The sequence below is a fragment of the Halictus rubicundus genome, chromosome 5, assembly GCF_050948215.1.
Source record: "Halictus rubicundus isolate RS-2024b chromosome 5, iyHalRubi1_principal, whole genome shotgun sequence".
In the NCBI taxonomy this organism is placed as follows: domain Eukaryota; kingdom Metazoa; phylum Arthropoda; class Insecta; order Hymenoptera; family Halictidae; genus Halictus; species Halictus rubicundus.
The window spans coordinates 12,639,261-12,654,807 of NC_135153.1; the positions used below are offsets into that span (position 1 = coordinate 12,639,261).

General features: G+C 49.2%; 1 protein-coding gene across 3 annotated transcripts in view; it reads left to right on the forward strand.

The window, feature by feature from the left end:
- Bi (T-box transcription factor bifid) overlaps window positions 1-15,547 on the forward strand; it is a 139,808-nt gene that overhangs the window by 40,538 nt on the left and 83,723 nt on the right. The gene's annotated exons all lie outside the window — the stretch shown is intronic.

Consider the following 15,547-nt stretch of genomic DNA (forward strand, 5'->3'; position numbering starts at 1 on the left):
GTCCAATAGAATGAAACAAACAGAATTCTATTTCAATGCTGCCGCCAATTATCAACGGTTTCGAATTCCCCGAATGAATAAACCCACTTTCGCATAAAATTAACAGTTCAACAAAGCGGAATAGGAACACTGAACTTTCTAAAAATCGATTTTTACCCGATTAGCTCGAGCGTTCGCTCACAGTGTTCGCGAAGGGAGGGACGAAGAGGCTGCAGGCTCCAGTCGCCCGTCAACGCTCCACGTGTTTCCGTTTCAAGCCCACCCGGTACATATTGATCCCGTCATTATAATTCAGAAGAGGTCTCCGCATTTTTCGCACCTTCGGGTCGGGCAACCACTACCAAGAAGCGAGGATCAATAACCGGGCATTTGTTTCCGAAGCTAACCCACTTAAATCCGAGATGCGAGCACCCGCCGTTAGGTAGCCGAGGGATTGCAATTTCGCGGGCTGTGGATCCGCCATAAAACCCTTTGGATCGTCCCCGAGAAATCGGTTCGGCCGAACTGTGTCACTTTTCGGATCTAATTTCAATCCGTTGACAGGAGACATTAATGGATCTTCTTGAGTTGCAGGTTTTCAGGAATAGGGTGCTAAAAATCTGCGATAAAAGTATGGGATGTAGGTTGATTTATCAAACTGTGTAAGCGTCTCCAAATTACCTTACTCAGATTGTCCTTATCGTAATTAATCTTCCAAATTAAATCTCGCGATCTAAAAGAATTCATTCTGGAGATCGATCGCTCGGTCTCTTCGAAGAAGAAAAGAAGGGGTCTCTTATTGAGTCATGAGGGGACATGTGGCAATTAGAGGACACTAGGGTCACCAATTCCGCGAAACTGTTTAGAGTCCCACTAGAAATCGGTTGGAGTAAACTCTGTAAATTCGAAAAATTGAATCCCGCACTGCGAAAGATGTCATCGCAGCGGTCAATTTTGAGAGCGATTGAACTGAGGATCGGTTTCCGGGCTCGGAGGGTACACCCGGTATACCGATGACCGATCTCCGGGTTTCTCACACCTCTGCGAGCCCGGAGGACTAATAAGAAATCGTATAAGGCCGAGATCGAGACGCTAGAGCTTCACCTTTTCACACGGATGAGCGCCGGCCCGTTCGTTCCGTTCTGGTGTGCGTGAGCCCGTACGTGCGTGCGTGGATCGGGCCTGGACGGGTTAATATAATGGTGAGCCGTGGCGTGTGTAAACCATAAGAGATAATGTAACAGTGGAAGTTCGGCTGGCGCCACTCGTTATTTATACAGTGTGTTCGGGCCGGGAGGGAGCCGCCGTTCGCCAGCTATCACCGGGGGGATGAAGCCGGTGGACGCCCACTAAATTATTATTTGTTCTTGGCGAGTCATAAACGCCCGAAATTATACCGGGTCGGACGAAGGGAATTTCGCCCGGACAACCTTGAAAGAGATCCCGGGTCCCGAGAAAATCGAACGATCTCTCGCCAGGACCTTTTTCAGAGAACGATTCGTCCACACGCCCCTCCCTCGTAGTCGTTTCTACCGAATCGGGTTACTACTACACTCATTCATCCCGTCTTTTCAACGGTTGTGTTCCGACCAATCGATCCGTTTAACCCTTTAAGTCAACCCTTGTAGCAATTTTATCGTGCTCCTCGTTGATTCTGAATAAATTTTCTGACCGGTATTGTCTTACGCTTCGTTTTACTCGTTGCGAACGAAGGGAACAATTTTACACGTGTCCCGTTTCGCCTCGGATTTTTATTTTTAAAACAGGAGTTTTCGAAGGTAATTGTTTATATCCCAGTCACATTATTTTGCATCGCGTCGATGTGACACCGAGGGGTTCGTCTACAATAAAATTTATATTGGGTCTTAACGTAAATTCTTCAGATTATTTTCAGTAGTTTCTTTGCATTTGTTAGCACAGTGCCGAATATAGGAGCAATCAATCACGAAATCGCTGGAAGTAAATAATCTCTATTTAACACTAGGTTTACGGAGCACTAAAAGTGACTATTTTACATTACTTTATAAAAATATCAAGAATGTCCTGCCCAAATTTTTAGCCATTTTTTTTCTTTTCTAATAACATATACCCAAAGAAATAAATTTGTTGAATAATTCCTCACGGATGTAATCTTAATAATTGTACATTAAAAATAGTAGAATCCGTCATTTTGACGGGTTCCGTAAAACAAGCGTTAATCACAGTTATCTGCATGTGCAATGAGTGACGAGTAAATTGTTAATACGCAACCGAACGAATCGAGAGAACGAGGAAAACGAATGAGGATCGACTTTAACACGCGCATCGAGAAAAAACTTGAATAATAGAGGACCGACGGGATGATTAAGAAATCCAGTAAAGAAAACGGCCGGTGGTTTGCACGGTGAACCAGTAATTAGTGATTAACGTCGAGAGGTTGCAGTGTCCCTAGATTCGTGGAAACGTGCGATGGTCCGGCGTCTGTAATTTCGTGGTGGGTTTCTAGTATCTTTCTGGAATCGCGTGGAAGCTGTGGGGGCCTCATGAATATTCGATTAGCCGCGTTTCGTCGATGATCGGGCCCAATCATTCCGCGGCGGACACGTCGCTCGGTCTCCGGGCCCCGATACGGCGAGTGTTATTTTGTTGAGGGAGAGGAGATTTCTTTCGCGCGCCGGTCTGGTAGTCTCGCATGAATGAGAGAGGCGGGTAATTATTGTCCTCGGGCGTGAAAGGTGGACCTCGGGATCCCCTTTCAACCGTTCAAGTGGATACGCTGCGCCGAGCGGAGCGGATCGGAGCAGTGGCGAGCAGGTCTTTGTGGAACTGATGCACGCGGAGCGGGACGTGAATCATTTTTGAGAAGACCTCTCGTTCGGGGAAATTTGTTTACCATAACTGCTACATTCCGCGACGAACCGAGCCGAGCGAAGCAGAGTCAAGCAGAGGCAAGCGGAGGCAAGCGGATTCAAGCCGAGCTGACTGCTTCTTTGTGAAACTGGTGCATTCGGAGCGAGATAATTATTTTTCTTGAGCCTTTGCGTCCAGGGAAATTTATTTCTCTAACCCTAAACTCGGAGCGGAGCAAAGCAGAGTCAAGCGGAGTCAAGCGGATCGAAGCAAAGTCGATCGGTTCTTTGTGAAACTGGTGCATTCGGAGCGAGATCATTATTTTTCTTGAGCCTTTGCGTCCAGGGAAGTTGATTTCGTTAACCCTAAACTTGGAGCGGAGTAAAGCAGAGTGAAGCGGTGTCGAGCGGAGCCGCGACTCACCTACGTTAACGAAATGTAAATGGTGAATTAGTATTCCGTCTACCTGGGCAGAGGTTATGCCCAGCAGCCGTGCGGGGTACCCCTCGAATATTAATTTCGTAATTTCGTTAGAGCAGCCTTTCTCTCTCTCTCTCTCTCTCGCGTCACCGGACGGTGCCAGTTTCTTCAATTAACTCCGGGCTCCACGGTGAGCTTCATTAACCCCTAAGTGGGCTTTCCATTTCGGGTTAGCTGCGTTCCGAGAGCGCGCAGCTGTCTGGAACTGAAATCAATTCTGCTTTTCACTGATCGTTTGTTTTTTCCCTGGAGTGGTCTTGTGCAGGTGGCTCGGGGCAAGAATGTTCGAGCCTGAAGAGGGTTGAGGGAAAATTGACTTGGAGATGTATGGCGGGAAATTTAAAGTCGTCGAACATCTTGATGGAGCGACGCAATTTATTACGTAACTTTACTTTCCTTTGGAATTAATGTCCGTGGGGACTCCGTCCTGTGAAACTTCCGAATAGAAAAGGGCAAAGATCGGTACACCTAATCTCGGATAGCAGGAATTACAGGAGCTATCGCAGCCTCCGAATCAAATTTCCCGCGAAGGTACGTCCACGATCGAAGCGCCGACGGAAAACCATGAAGAGGAAGGTGGTGGACGTAGAAGGAAGAGAGAGAACGCAGGGCCCGGCTATAAAGGGAAGGATAATAGGAGTACGGTTCGGAAGAAAAGGGTTTTAAGAGACAAGAGGACGGACGATCCGTGCTCGCGACAGGGAATGCCATTGCGGAAAAAGGGAGTGGCGGTGCAGCGAGGGGGTGCGGGAGGGTGGTGGTGGTGGTTGTGTGCCCGGTTCGTTCACGGGTTCCACGAGAGTCTTGTCGAACAAATCGGTACAAACGATCGTCGTAAAGCAGTTAAGGCGAGTTTATATACGCCTATGGTTCTCCGGGGACCCCGGGCCCCGTGGAGGCGGCCGAACGTAGAGATGACCAGCTCCGATAGGGAAACCGATAGTCGCCGGGGCTCTCCTCGGGGCCCCTCGTGGGCCCTCGTGGGCCCCTTTTATCCCGAGGCCGCGGCTCCGGGGACCCCCGCGGCGAGGAACTTTTTTAACTGGATCCCTGCGACCGGGGGCGAACCGAGGAGAAGGGCCCTTTTAGGGGAACGGGAAGGGACACGGGGACTGTCTCAAAGTTGCGCTCCGCTCCTCCACGCAATTTACGTTTTACGTTTTCTGGGGCCCCTCAGGTACCCTCGGGCCTCGAAGAGGGCGGGCAAGTCGACGGATCGTCGCGCCGGACGATTTAATTTCACTTTTCACGTCCCCACCCGGAACGAATCGGTCTTTTGTTTCTCGCGCGGCCCGCACGAACCGTCTACGTCGAAACACGCCTCGTGGAAAGCGTGTCGAGATGATTTTTACGCCCTGTCCACCGTTTCCAGATCCTCTAGTTTGTCTCTCACACCGTGCCGGATCCCGGTCGATTTATTTACATTCAGCTGCCGTCTTCTCGCACAACTAGTCCGTTCTACTCGGGGCATTTATGTACCACAGGCCAACCCGCCTATTCGCAAACCCTTGCGAAGCAGCGTGTGGAATAAAACTTTCTCCGGCTTCGATTCTGGCGAACTTCTCCACCCTTACTGAACTCAGACAGAATTTAACCCCCGCGACCAAGATTCGAGCGAAATCGATTCTTCCGCGGTGCACACGCGGAGGAAACTTTTCTCCGAAGGTTGCGTGAAATATCCAATGAGAGGTGTCCACCATATAGAAACGACGAGGTGCACTTCCCTCGAAGCGACAGAACGACAAATGACGCTAAAGAACTCGAGCAAACAACTTCGGCCATGTTAAGCTGCCGTTAGCTTCGTAAGACAGTTCTCAAGAAATTCGGAAACCGAGCAAGTTAACAAATTCAGGACCTTCACAGCTCCCTATAATACAGAAAAAGTCTCCGCCAGTGGGGAACAGTAGCACCCCCTATTTTCACTTGATATTATCGATAACGTTTAATATAATAAAAAGATGCAAAAATTGTTGTATCTGTGCGCTTCACAGTTCCAGCGGCGTGGTGTTTGACTGCTATGCGCATGCGCATATAGGTGAAATTTTCTGGAGCATCACCCACAGTAATTTCAGCTACGAGCCGCCACTGCTATCCGCGTCATACTTAATTTACCACCGATCAGGATTTTGATTTTCCTCGGTTCTTTCGAGGACCGTCCGCAGGCGTGAAAAACAGCCCTTCCGGTTTTCATTTTTGCAACGAGTCTATCTAGACGGGATCGCGCCTCGCGTTTGCACTTGACGAGCTTTTCTAGGGGGTGTGGCGCGTCTTCCACCCCCGCGACAATGTAGCTTTCCCTCGTGGAACAGGCGAGACCCGCATTATCCGCGTTCACGATGCATCGCGGCTCGCAGCGCGACGCGTTTCCATCCGCGACACTCTTTCACGCGTTCCCGTCTTACGGAAACGGTTCTCGCCTGTTAGGTTCGCGATCTCACCGCGCTTCATGCTCCTAGATCCTTTAATCTGGCCCTGCAATCTCCTCTGAGCGACAGACAATGGAGCTGCGGAAAAATCTCATTGTCTCCCTCCTGCAAGTTCTCGCACTTTTGTCCCCTCTTTCATTAATAATTTTAACTCGTGCGTGTGCGAGTATGTTTCGGTGAATTTGTGACTTTACATAATTGGGTTTGTTGGGTCCAGTATTTTGTAACCGATAGAAACAATTCTTATTGTGCATAGCAGTCGTTAATCATTTTCCACAAGAGATAATTTATATTCGTACCGGTAATTATAAACACCAAGATTAATTTGTTCATGGTGTGTACCGTCGTGCATTCGAGAGGCTGGACGTCCACGACAAAGAGATAGAATTTCATACCGATCTTTATAGTGAACCACCGGAGCGAATCCGTTAATTCGGCGATATTCGACAAAAGCACCGTCGCGATTTCCATAATTAATACTAAACCTGGCCCGCGCCGAACACAACCGGTGTATATTGCCTTATAAAAGCGGGAAGATTGAATCTAAATAGATTCTGCTCGGTCTCTTACGATAATATACGTTCGGATAATGAAATAAAGCGTGTTTATAACTCCGATAATTGCCGGGCGACTCTGTGGTAGGTTCGGCCGAGAAACAAAGAAGCCGGGAGCGATCTTGCGAAATCGAAGCATAGCGATCTCGCGGCGCCTTTGTCGCAATGGTGAGAGGAGGGAGTGGGGGTAGGGGATGGCGGCAAGGGGGGTCCGGATGATTTCGATAATTGTGAAACCGGGAGTCCAGAATCTGGTTCTCGGCGGTTTTAGTGGCGTCGTGTGGTTCTTCGGAAATTGAGCGGACACGCCGTTCGGCAGATTCTTCATAAAATTCGCCGGGGCCTCTTATCTGCGTAGCGGATTGGCGCGAGGATTCTGGTTTCGGCTTCGAGATGGAGCAGGAAGGTGCGCGAGAGAGAGAGAGAGAGAGAGAGAGAGAGAGAGAGAGAGAGAGAGAGAGGGAGAGCAACGACGCGCGTTGCACGCCGCAATCGACCGGTAAGCCAAACGTGTTTTTTAATCTCGTCATAAAACGCAGCGGGGCTTTCAATTTTATTGTCACGGGCACCGGAGAGTAAAAAGCGCCAGCTCGCGCGCGCGCGCGAGTGAGAGAGGGAGAGCTAAGAGGCCGGCCCGCGGACCGAGGCAAATCATCGGTAGGCGAAGCTTAGCGATAAAATAAATTAACTGGAAAGCTACCGGGTTGCGGATCTGCGCTTTCGGCGAGCGTCGCGCGTAACGACGGCCCGTAAATAACGATTCAACGTTCGATTTATCGGCGCGGAACGCGCGTAAAACCGCGTCAATCGCCCGCCTCTCGGACACAAGCCTTCGCGACGACCACGCGATCCCTGCTTACGAGATTCAGCCCGATAAACGCTTTAATAAAGCCGCGTTTTTCTTAACCGTCGATTCGTCCCGGTTCATCGACTCGCTCCAGATCTTTCGGATCTCTGCTCCTGTCCCGACCTTTATCTTTGGACGCTCCGTTCTTAGATCGATCAATTTTATCTGGTTTTTCCTATATCGGTGTTCTATTGTTCCATTGGTTATATCAGTGGACCGCGTATTCATGACACAAATGACTAGGCGAAACGAGAAACAGGTCAGAGATAAAAAGGATTTACGAGCATCAGTATGGGATCGTCAGCTTATTAGAGTTAATCGAGGAGGAAACAAATTCTTAATTGATTCCAGTAACTTTTAATTGACGCAGACAGTTTTAAATTTTGCATACAGTCTCGTCATTCTTTTAACCGTCACGTTTCGTTTTACGGTTGCAGTAATTAAAACTTCTTCGGCGGAAGTTGGTATATATATATATTGAATGGCTATACGTCGAGAACAACAAAATAGAATTTTATTCGAATTTCCTGGGAATTAATAGCAAACATGTATAGCCAATTCTGCCCGACAGGTTGTTATAGTACAGGGGGAGGGGAGGTTTAATTATTTCAACCGGATGAGAATAGTACGTATTCTTGAATTCTTTTAATCTCCGTAATCCTTTAATCTCTTAATCCCTTTACTCAGGCTTTTGGGCAAGTTACGTATACATCCCGTTAGAAGAGTCCATAATCGAAGAGGTTATACGAGTTTTCGTTCATTCCTGCGCATCTCGCCTCCAATTGGCTGTGCTCCCACCTCGCACCCCTCCCACCAAAGAAAAATTCATCGAGGAACGAATTCTGAGAATAAATCCATAAATTCGGAAAAGACAATCGACAATGTAGGGACCGAATGAAAGGGTTAAGGATCTCGCAGCAGGGAGGTATCCAGCTTTCATATTTTTTTGTAGCCTCTGTGCCAGGAGCTCCCGACCATGATCATTGGCAACATACAGTGGCCTTCAGGTGTGAGCCATTTCCTGAAGGAATTTTCCTCTTCGGCGCTCTTTAACCCCTTGTGGTTGAGATGAGCTTAACCTCAGTGGTTGGAACTTTTTTGTAATTCGTAATTTCGTAAAGAACCGAGAAAATTTATATCTATTGTATGCCTATACGTTCTCCAATACATTGAGAACGCCGAAATAGAATTTTATTTCCGTTGAAAGGAAATTATTCATTAGTTCTTCGACTCTGTTCAGAATCTTCGTCGCGAGTATGACTCAATGTTGCAGGGCCAAGGGGTTGATAGTGAAAACTGTACAATGCCAGGTCGTGAGAGCGTCGAGTTTCCGATCATTGGGAAGGTTGAAGGGCCAAGGGAGATCGCAGAGGTAAAAGGCGGCGGTGGTTAAACGGTTAGGCCCGATAATCGTTCACCCCGGGAGCCGTTTGAAGGCAGAAGTCGAGCGACCAGGTCGCAATCTTCGTCACCGATCTCTGCTCAGAGAGACCGCGTAGAGGCTACGCAACGTAGCGTCCTCTAGGCACGCAAGGTGTTCTACAGGTGTTCCACGGGGCTAGAGAGACACGTCGCGTTGCGCCAACCTGGAGCCCCCCTCTTGTTTCTTCGATTCTCGTTAACGAGCCCGGTAGGCGAGCATCGAAATACCGAAACGACAGAATCAGAGAGAGAGAAAGAGGCGATTGAAAGAGGGATAGAGAGAGAGAGAGAGAGAGAGAGAGAGAGAGAGAGAGAGAGAGAGAGAGAGAGAGAGAGATCGAAGCCCGAGGCGATCCTCCAGATCGGCCTCGGCCGATAGAGCCGTAACGCCGAAAATTAGCGCCGTCTGAGAAACAAATATGGTGGGGGGTGGGGGAGAGGAGGGTGTAGTAGTCGAGACTGTGGCGCGGAGAGGACTATCGAATAAAAGGAACGACAGGACAAGCCGAGGAGAGCCGTGAGCTTGAGAGAAGGACAGAGAGAGCGTGGCTCGGACCCCTGGACGAAGGGAGAACGAGCCGCGCGGAGACAAAGGGAAAGGGAGAAGAATTTAGGGACGTGGCCGGCTCTGCGAGCCGCGCTTATATCCTGGGCCCTTCGTCCTCGCACATCACCGCGGGCTCCTGAGGTTTCCTGGAAGCGAGAGCTCGCTTCCACCTGCCACACACTGCGGAAACACGGCGACCGCGCCGTGTACACCGGGTGTCCCGCAAGTCGGCACCGCTGCTTGTCATCGTACAACGGACAGTGGCGCCACGAAATACTAAACCCTTCCTCCTTCAACCCTTTTGTTGTTGTTCAACTCCGTCTACAATTATTCAATTGCATTGTTTCATCGTGGTCGACGTACTTCATAGTTCTGGCGCTGCGCTATTCCTTCTTTCTTTAGCCCTTTTGTTGTTGCTCAACTTTTTCGACAATCATTCAGTAACGCTGTTCCGAAGCCTCGTTTCTTCAAAGCTCGTGGTATTGCTATACTGTGGATTTTATACACCTATGATAAAAATTAGCAGATCAAATGCAAAACGGTAGAACCAATTAAATTCGTCAAGAAAATGAATAACCTTGCAATTTATACACGTAATTTTATATTTAAATTTAAAATCGGCAGGCTGTTCATTGCTCAGTATGTTGTACGATTGTTCAGTGAAATTGTAGCCATCGTCAGACTCCGCATCAGTCATTAAACTTTGTGATGCTCTGTATCATCATGAGCAACGATAGTAGTGGTGGATTGTTACGAAGTTGTCCTGAAGCAGCGCCCTCTTCGTAGATGGCGCTGCGATCGGCGAAAGATGATGGCGTCTTCGGACTCGCTGTTGACTCCGATATGAAATTTCATAGGTGAAACTGATACAGAGCATTGCGACAGGGAAATGATTATCACGAGTCACTTAAGCATAGAGTATTTCTCGAGGAGTGGAATTACAGAGAGACTTTCTACTCGGTGGTGCTGCGAGGGAATTTGGTCCTTTTCTCCAGAACAGCGGCTGGAGTCCTTCGATCAATGACATATCCTAACTTAGTATATCCTAAAAGACAGGATTAAATTGCAGGAGCGAGGACTATAACAGTAAAAAACTATACCATGCTGCAGAAAATTCTAACAGGTCTTTTACATCTTATTTACAATTCCAAAACCAGCATCCAAAAATACTCTACAAAATCAACATAACAGAGTTACCGAAATAGGGTCTAGAAAATAAAAATTTCAAAGAACCATATGTGGGTCACGCAGTTCTCCATCCACCTCTGCAAATTAATTTTCACCACAACGTAACTACTCGAATCAAATCTTATTACTATCACTCTCGTCCCAGGTTTATTAGCTCAATTAGTACGATTTTACGAGATCTTTTAAGACAACGGTCCCGCAGTGATCACGTTAATCCTCCCGGCGCGTACAAGTTTCACTAAAATGTTGCACGACGAAGCATTTTCAAACCCGGACGAAGGCTCGTTAAATTTCTAACTCGCCCCGGCACGGAGAAGCATCGAGATGAACGACAGTGAGAGGCGCCAGCTTAGCGTCCGGGTCACGGAGGACCCGGCGCCGTGCAGCGAGGGTCAGGCCGAGCGTTTCGACATCGTAGCCTCGAAGAAGTGTTAATAACTTTTTTTCCCCGTGCGAGACGTAACTCATTCCCGTGGAAGAAGCGGCGCTCGAAAGAAATATCTTTCGGCGGAGGCACCGGTGGAATTTATTCCCGATTAGGACCGACTGGGAAACAAGGAGGGTATCCCGCGAGGCGAGAAAGGGTACTCGCTTATAAAATCGTAAGCCCGAACACGTGTCGGCGTTCCGAAAAACGGCGCCGCGCCGCTCTCGGTCCCGAGCTTCTTTTCCCGTAATCTGTACGAGCGCGGGGCCATTAAACCGGAGGACGCCTCGTCTTGAAAGGAATGTCACGGGGTTACGCCCTTTCTCATCGACCAAAAACTGCCTCCCTCTCCCCCTTCCGTCTCCCTCTCTCTCTCTCTCTCTCTCTCTCTCTTTCACTCTGCTGTCTCCGTGCGCCTCGGTTCTCGTTAATGTCCGTGGCATCATCGGGCCAGAGAAACCAGCCGCCTCTTCTCTTCTCTCACTCTCTCTCTCTCTCTCTCTTGGCCCCCGTTCTGTCCCTTATCGGCCGGGTTTAAAAAGTTACAGTTTTCGGCCGGTCAAAGAGCTTTATCAGACGATTTACAGCTTTCAGCAGCCTCGTACGACGTCGTTCCCGGTCAGATAATTTGCTCATTGCCGCGGCACACGGGCCCCCGGTGAGTTATGTGACGGGAAATTGGTGCAACGCCGTGCCGACAGCGTCCAGGGAAGCCGGTTTATCGAGATCGCTCGTTACGAAAGCGCGGGAGTGCGTCGCCGATCGGTTTAGATACGCCGGATTAATTCCCTCGATCGTTCCCGATCGGTGCCGATTTTTCCCCCTCCGCTCGCCAACCCCCTGCGATTTTTTCCTTTCGTCTGCGACGATGCTTTCCTGCGACATCAGTTGATACTAGATACGATATCTGGAACACCGGGTAATCTATAGCCTAGGGATTCTTAATAAGTATTTATATGCAGGGTAAAAATGGTTTGAATTAATTGCAAGGTACAGGGACTACGTGGATATCCATTTCTTCTCTTAACAGTTTTAGTGAATTGGAGATAGCGCAATAGTACCTTTAAATACCTTAAATGTTTTCTGTTTTGAGTTTGACATATCCATTTTTATCAGAATTGCATAAAATTCGCAGTCTATTCAATAAGCTTCTCAGTAGCATCAATAATTTAAATTTTGCACCTAGAAGTCACGCTCCTAAGTATCGTAATATGACAGCCTTTTTTTTTGTCCTTAGAAAATGGATTCTTCAGTTCCGTTTTTACGCAACAGAATCACTGAGAATCCTTTCGGCAGATTCCCAGAATTCGCGAATTTTACGAACAGCTCCCGGCAGACAGTAAGACACGTCCAGGTGGACGCCGGCTAGATTTCTCTCGCTTTCTACAACGAGTCTGGCCGGGCTCTCGAGAGGATCCTTCTCTCCCGAGAAATCGGTGTGCGTAATTTTAGGCTTCGATCCAGACACGCGCGTCAGTATCGCGTATCCTCTCGCGGGATGTTTTGGCTCGCATAGCCGGGATAATCCGGCTTAGCGTCCTTCAGCGTGCTCCACGTGAATGAGAATCGATCCGCCCTTCGTCAGGATATTCAGGACAGTAGGCAGATGCTACCAGGATCCCTAACAGGCCTCTAACATCGACCGATTCCACGCAGCTCTCGTCGGGGCTTGGATTTTCGGGCGTCTTGTTCGCGACTTCCGCTGGGAATCTCCATCGATTGCATCGATCTGTGTAAACCTGAGTCTTTGTAGCCCAAATTGTGCACTGAACGGGGCTGGTTATGCCAATAAATTCGTATTCCTATGAATATCACAATTAGCTCGTCGATTTATAATTGAATCCCTCACTAGTTTTTATTTCTTTTTGTTCTTAACCTCTTAAACCCGGCGCGCTTGGCCGTAACTGTGTCTCCCAGGGACGGCGCGCTTGGCCGCGGACGGCACGAAAGCCACTATAGTGGTTCGTACTGTTCAAACTGATGCTTTCCACGGAAGCCACTATAGTGGCGTCCCGAATGACTCCGGGAATCACCTCTTTCAAGGAGGTACAACATTTGTCGGACAGCCTGTATTAATACTTAAATATCGATAACAGAAGAATCTGTGTAAGAAATTCTTTTCGCTGTGGAAACCACAATGAACTGTATTATCTTTTTCACAGGCAACGCTTTCGAGCCAAATAACCTCTTCGCCTCAAATAATTTTTTCCACGTTCAATATTGTACAAATGTAAATCTAAATCGGGAAGCTCGCATCGACGAGCCGATGAGCTTCCATTCATCCGCTCGGCTTCAGCAGCTCGCGTTAACGAACCGCGAACCTGCCGACATTCACGCCGAAAAATCCCCTTCTGAAAAGGGCGCGGCGCGGCGGCCGAGCAACCGGCAAGAAAGTCTTTTTCTGAATGAGATTAGCCGAGTCTTGCGAGAACTTCGTTATTCTCCTTCGCGCAATTACGAAGTTCGCGTGGTTGCACCGACCCGTGAGCGCAAGAGCGAGGAGGAGGCCTCTGAATAAAAATCAACGCGGCGTTGTCGTCGTCGTCGTCGTCGTCGTCGTCGTCGTCGGGCCTCCTGCGCCTCCTTCGTTTTCTCGGTTCTCCTTTCCTCGTTCCTCGCGTCCTCTCTTCCCTAAGCCTGTTCTACCCCGTGCCTCGAGGAGCTCCCTGAAGTTCGCGGGCGGAGCCCTGCCACACGGCCTCCGTGATGCCAAAAAATTGGCCAATTACGAGCAAAGATTGCGCCAGACAGCTCTCCGCGATCCGTTCTCTCCTTCCTCGGGGATGTAATGTAATTACAGTCGCTCACACGCTCCGGCGAAACACCGTGCGCGCAACTATGTTCCAAAATCGTCGATCCGATCCGCCGTTTACGATCGTCCTCGGCCAACTGCCTCCTCTGACAACCGATCCTTAATCCTTCCCGCAGATTTTAATCGGTTCTCTGGCTCCCCCAGTCTCCCCGGTCCCGAAATCTGGGATCGATGGACTGCTCAAGATTGCCGTTACCGGTCACTGCATTCTAATTTCTGGAATTGCACCTGGACTCTCTTCGGGATCCTATGCGAAACAGAGAAGACCGATTGCGGTGGGGTTGTGGAATTGGGACTGTGATCATTTCGAGCTTCCAATTTCTGGTAACTGGTCCGCAATCTCTTCAGGGTCCCCGGAAAATTCTGAACGAAATTGAGAGGACCAAATATAATCGCGAAGGTTTTGGAATTGCTCGATCCATCCTTTCGAGTGGAATCTCTTCAGTGCTCGCGAAGTTCTAACCGAAATAGAGAAGATGGCAGATCATCGCGAAGAGTGGGTAGAAGTTACGAAGTACAAAGCGAGTCGATATCGAACGTTTCCACGCAAAGAAATCGGCCGAAAGGTTGAAGTGGAATTCCAGGCTCGGTGTCCTGATGAACTTTTAAATTGGATTCTTGCCCGATCACCGGGATTTTCAATCGCGGCTCCGCCGGCAAATTATAATTAAATATCTCCCGACTGTCTCGCTCTTCTCGGAGAAGCACAAAGAGTAGCAAACATTCCAATTTACACGGGGACACCGGCGAGCCAAACCGAGATGGAAATACAGTCTCGCGGGGTATAAGTCCGAGAGCGTGCACGTTAGTTAGAGCTCTCTAATTGGGAACAATGGAGGATATCCCGAGCGTCGGATGTCCACGGAGAGACGCGCGCTGTCTTATATTTATCGGGGAACCGCGGCCGAGCAACAACGTATTGTTCGCTCGAAGGGGGCGACCACGAGAGGTGCTTTCTCAGACACTACTCGTTTATGGCGGCTAATTACCGTAATTGGTCTCCCCCCGGCCGTTATAACGGCGACGTTTAAGGGATACTCGCGCCGTTAGCATACAAAAGTACAATAATTCGACGGCGGGGCGGCGAGGGGCGACGGGGAAAAGAAGAAAGAGAGAGAGAGAGAGGGGGGATACAGACACCGGCGATTTCTCTTTAGGGAGTCGCGCGGCATCCATAATGGCGTACCGTTCTGCGAGCATAGCGCCGCGTAGCTTCTCTTTTTTGCGAACTTTGCTCGAGCGCCGCGAAACCCGGCTTTCGAACCGAGCGGAAGAGAATTTTAATTCGTCCATTTATCGACCAGGATTTCCCATAACGGATCGGTCGTCGACGTTCGGGAACCCTTTGGCTAACGGTCCTCGCGGACGTGTTCCCTTTTGCCATTTCTTGTTACGCGATGTTTGCCGAAATGCGAGACAACAATCTTCCTGTTGAAACGGTCGTCGTTCCGTGTTAGAGAAAATTTCTCCAAGTCGTTCGTCAGCGATCGAAGCTAGGCGAGAACGAATTTATCCCCTCGATAATTCTAGCGAGCCCTTGAATTCTGATCTGTCCAAGATTTCTGTAACCTGTAACCTTTTGCACTCGGACGTCCCCTCTTAGAAGACATTATGAGTGACTCGATGGCTCCGAGTGCAAAGTTAAATCCTGATGAAAGGTGTTTTCAATATTTTGAAAAGTTCTGGTCCTGGCATAGGATTGGTTGGTTAAGGGACAGGTTGCCGGGGCAAAAGGGCTCTAAATCGCGATCGACGGGCCCTGTTCGCGGTGTTGGCTTGTCCCTGACACTCGGCGGAATGCCGAGAGGTCGGGATAGAAACGTGCACGAGTCAATCGTCGCCGCTGTCAGATGCGGGCCCGCGCGTTCCCCGGAATAAAAAGCAGATCCTTCTGGAGCACGAGAGAGCAAGAGAGCGAGAAACTACGATCGCAGCACAGCACGCGGCAAACCTGGCGGTGCCGAGCAGTTAGGGAGGCACTTGGTGCACGTCGGGGAATTATAATCCCCGGCGTGCACGAAGAAAAGGCGCCTTCT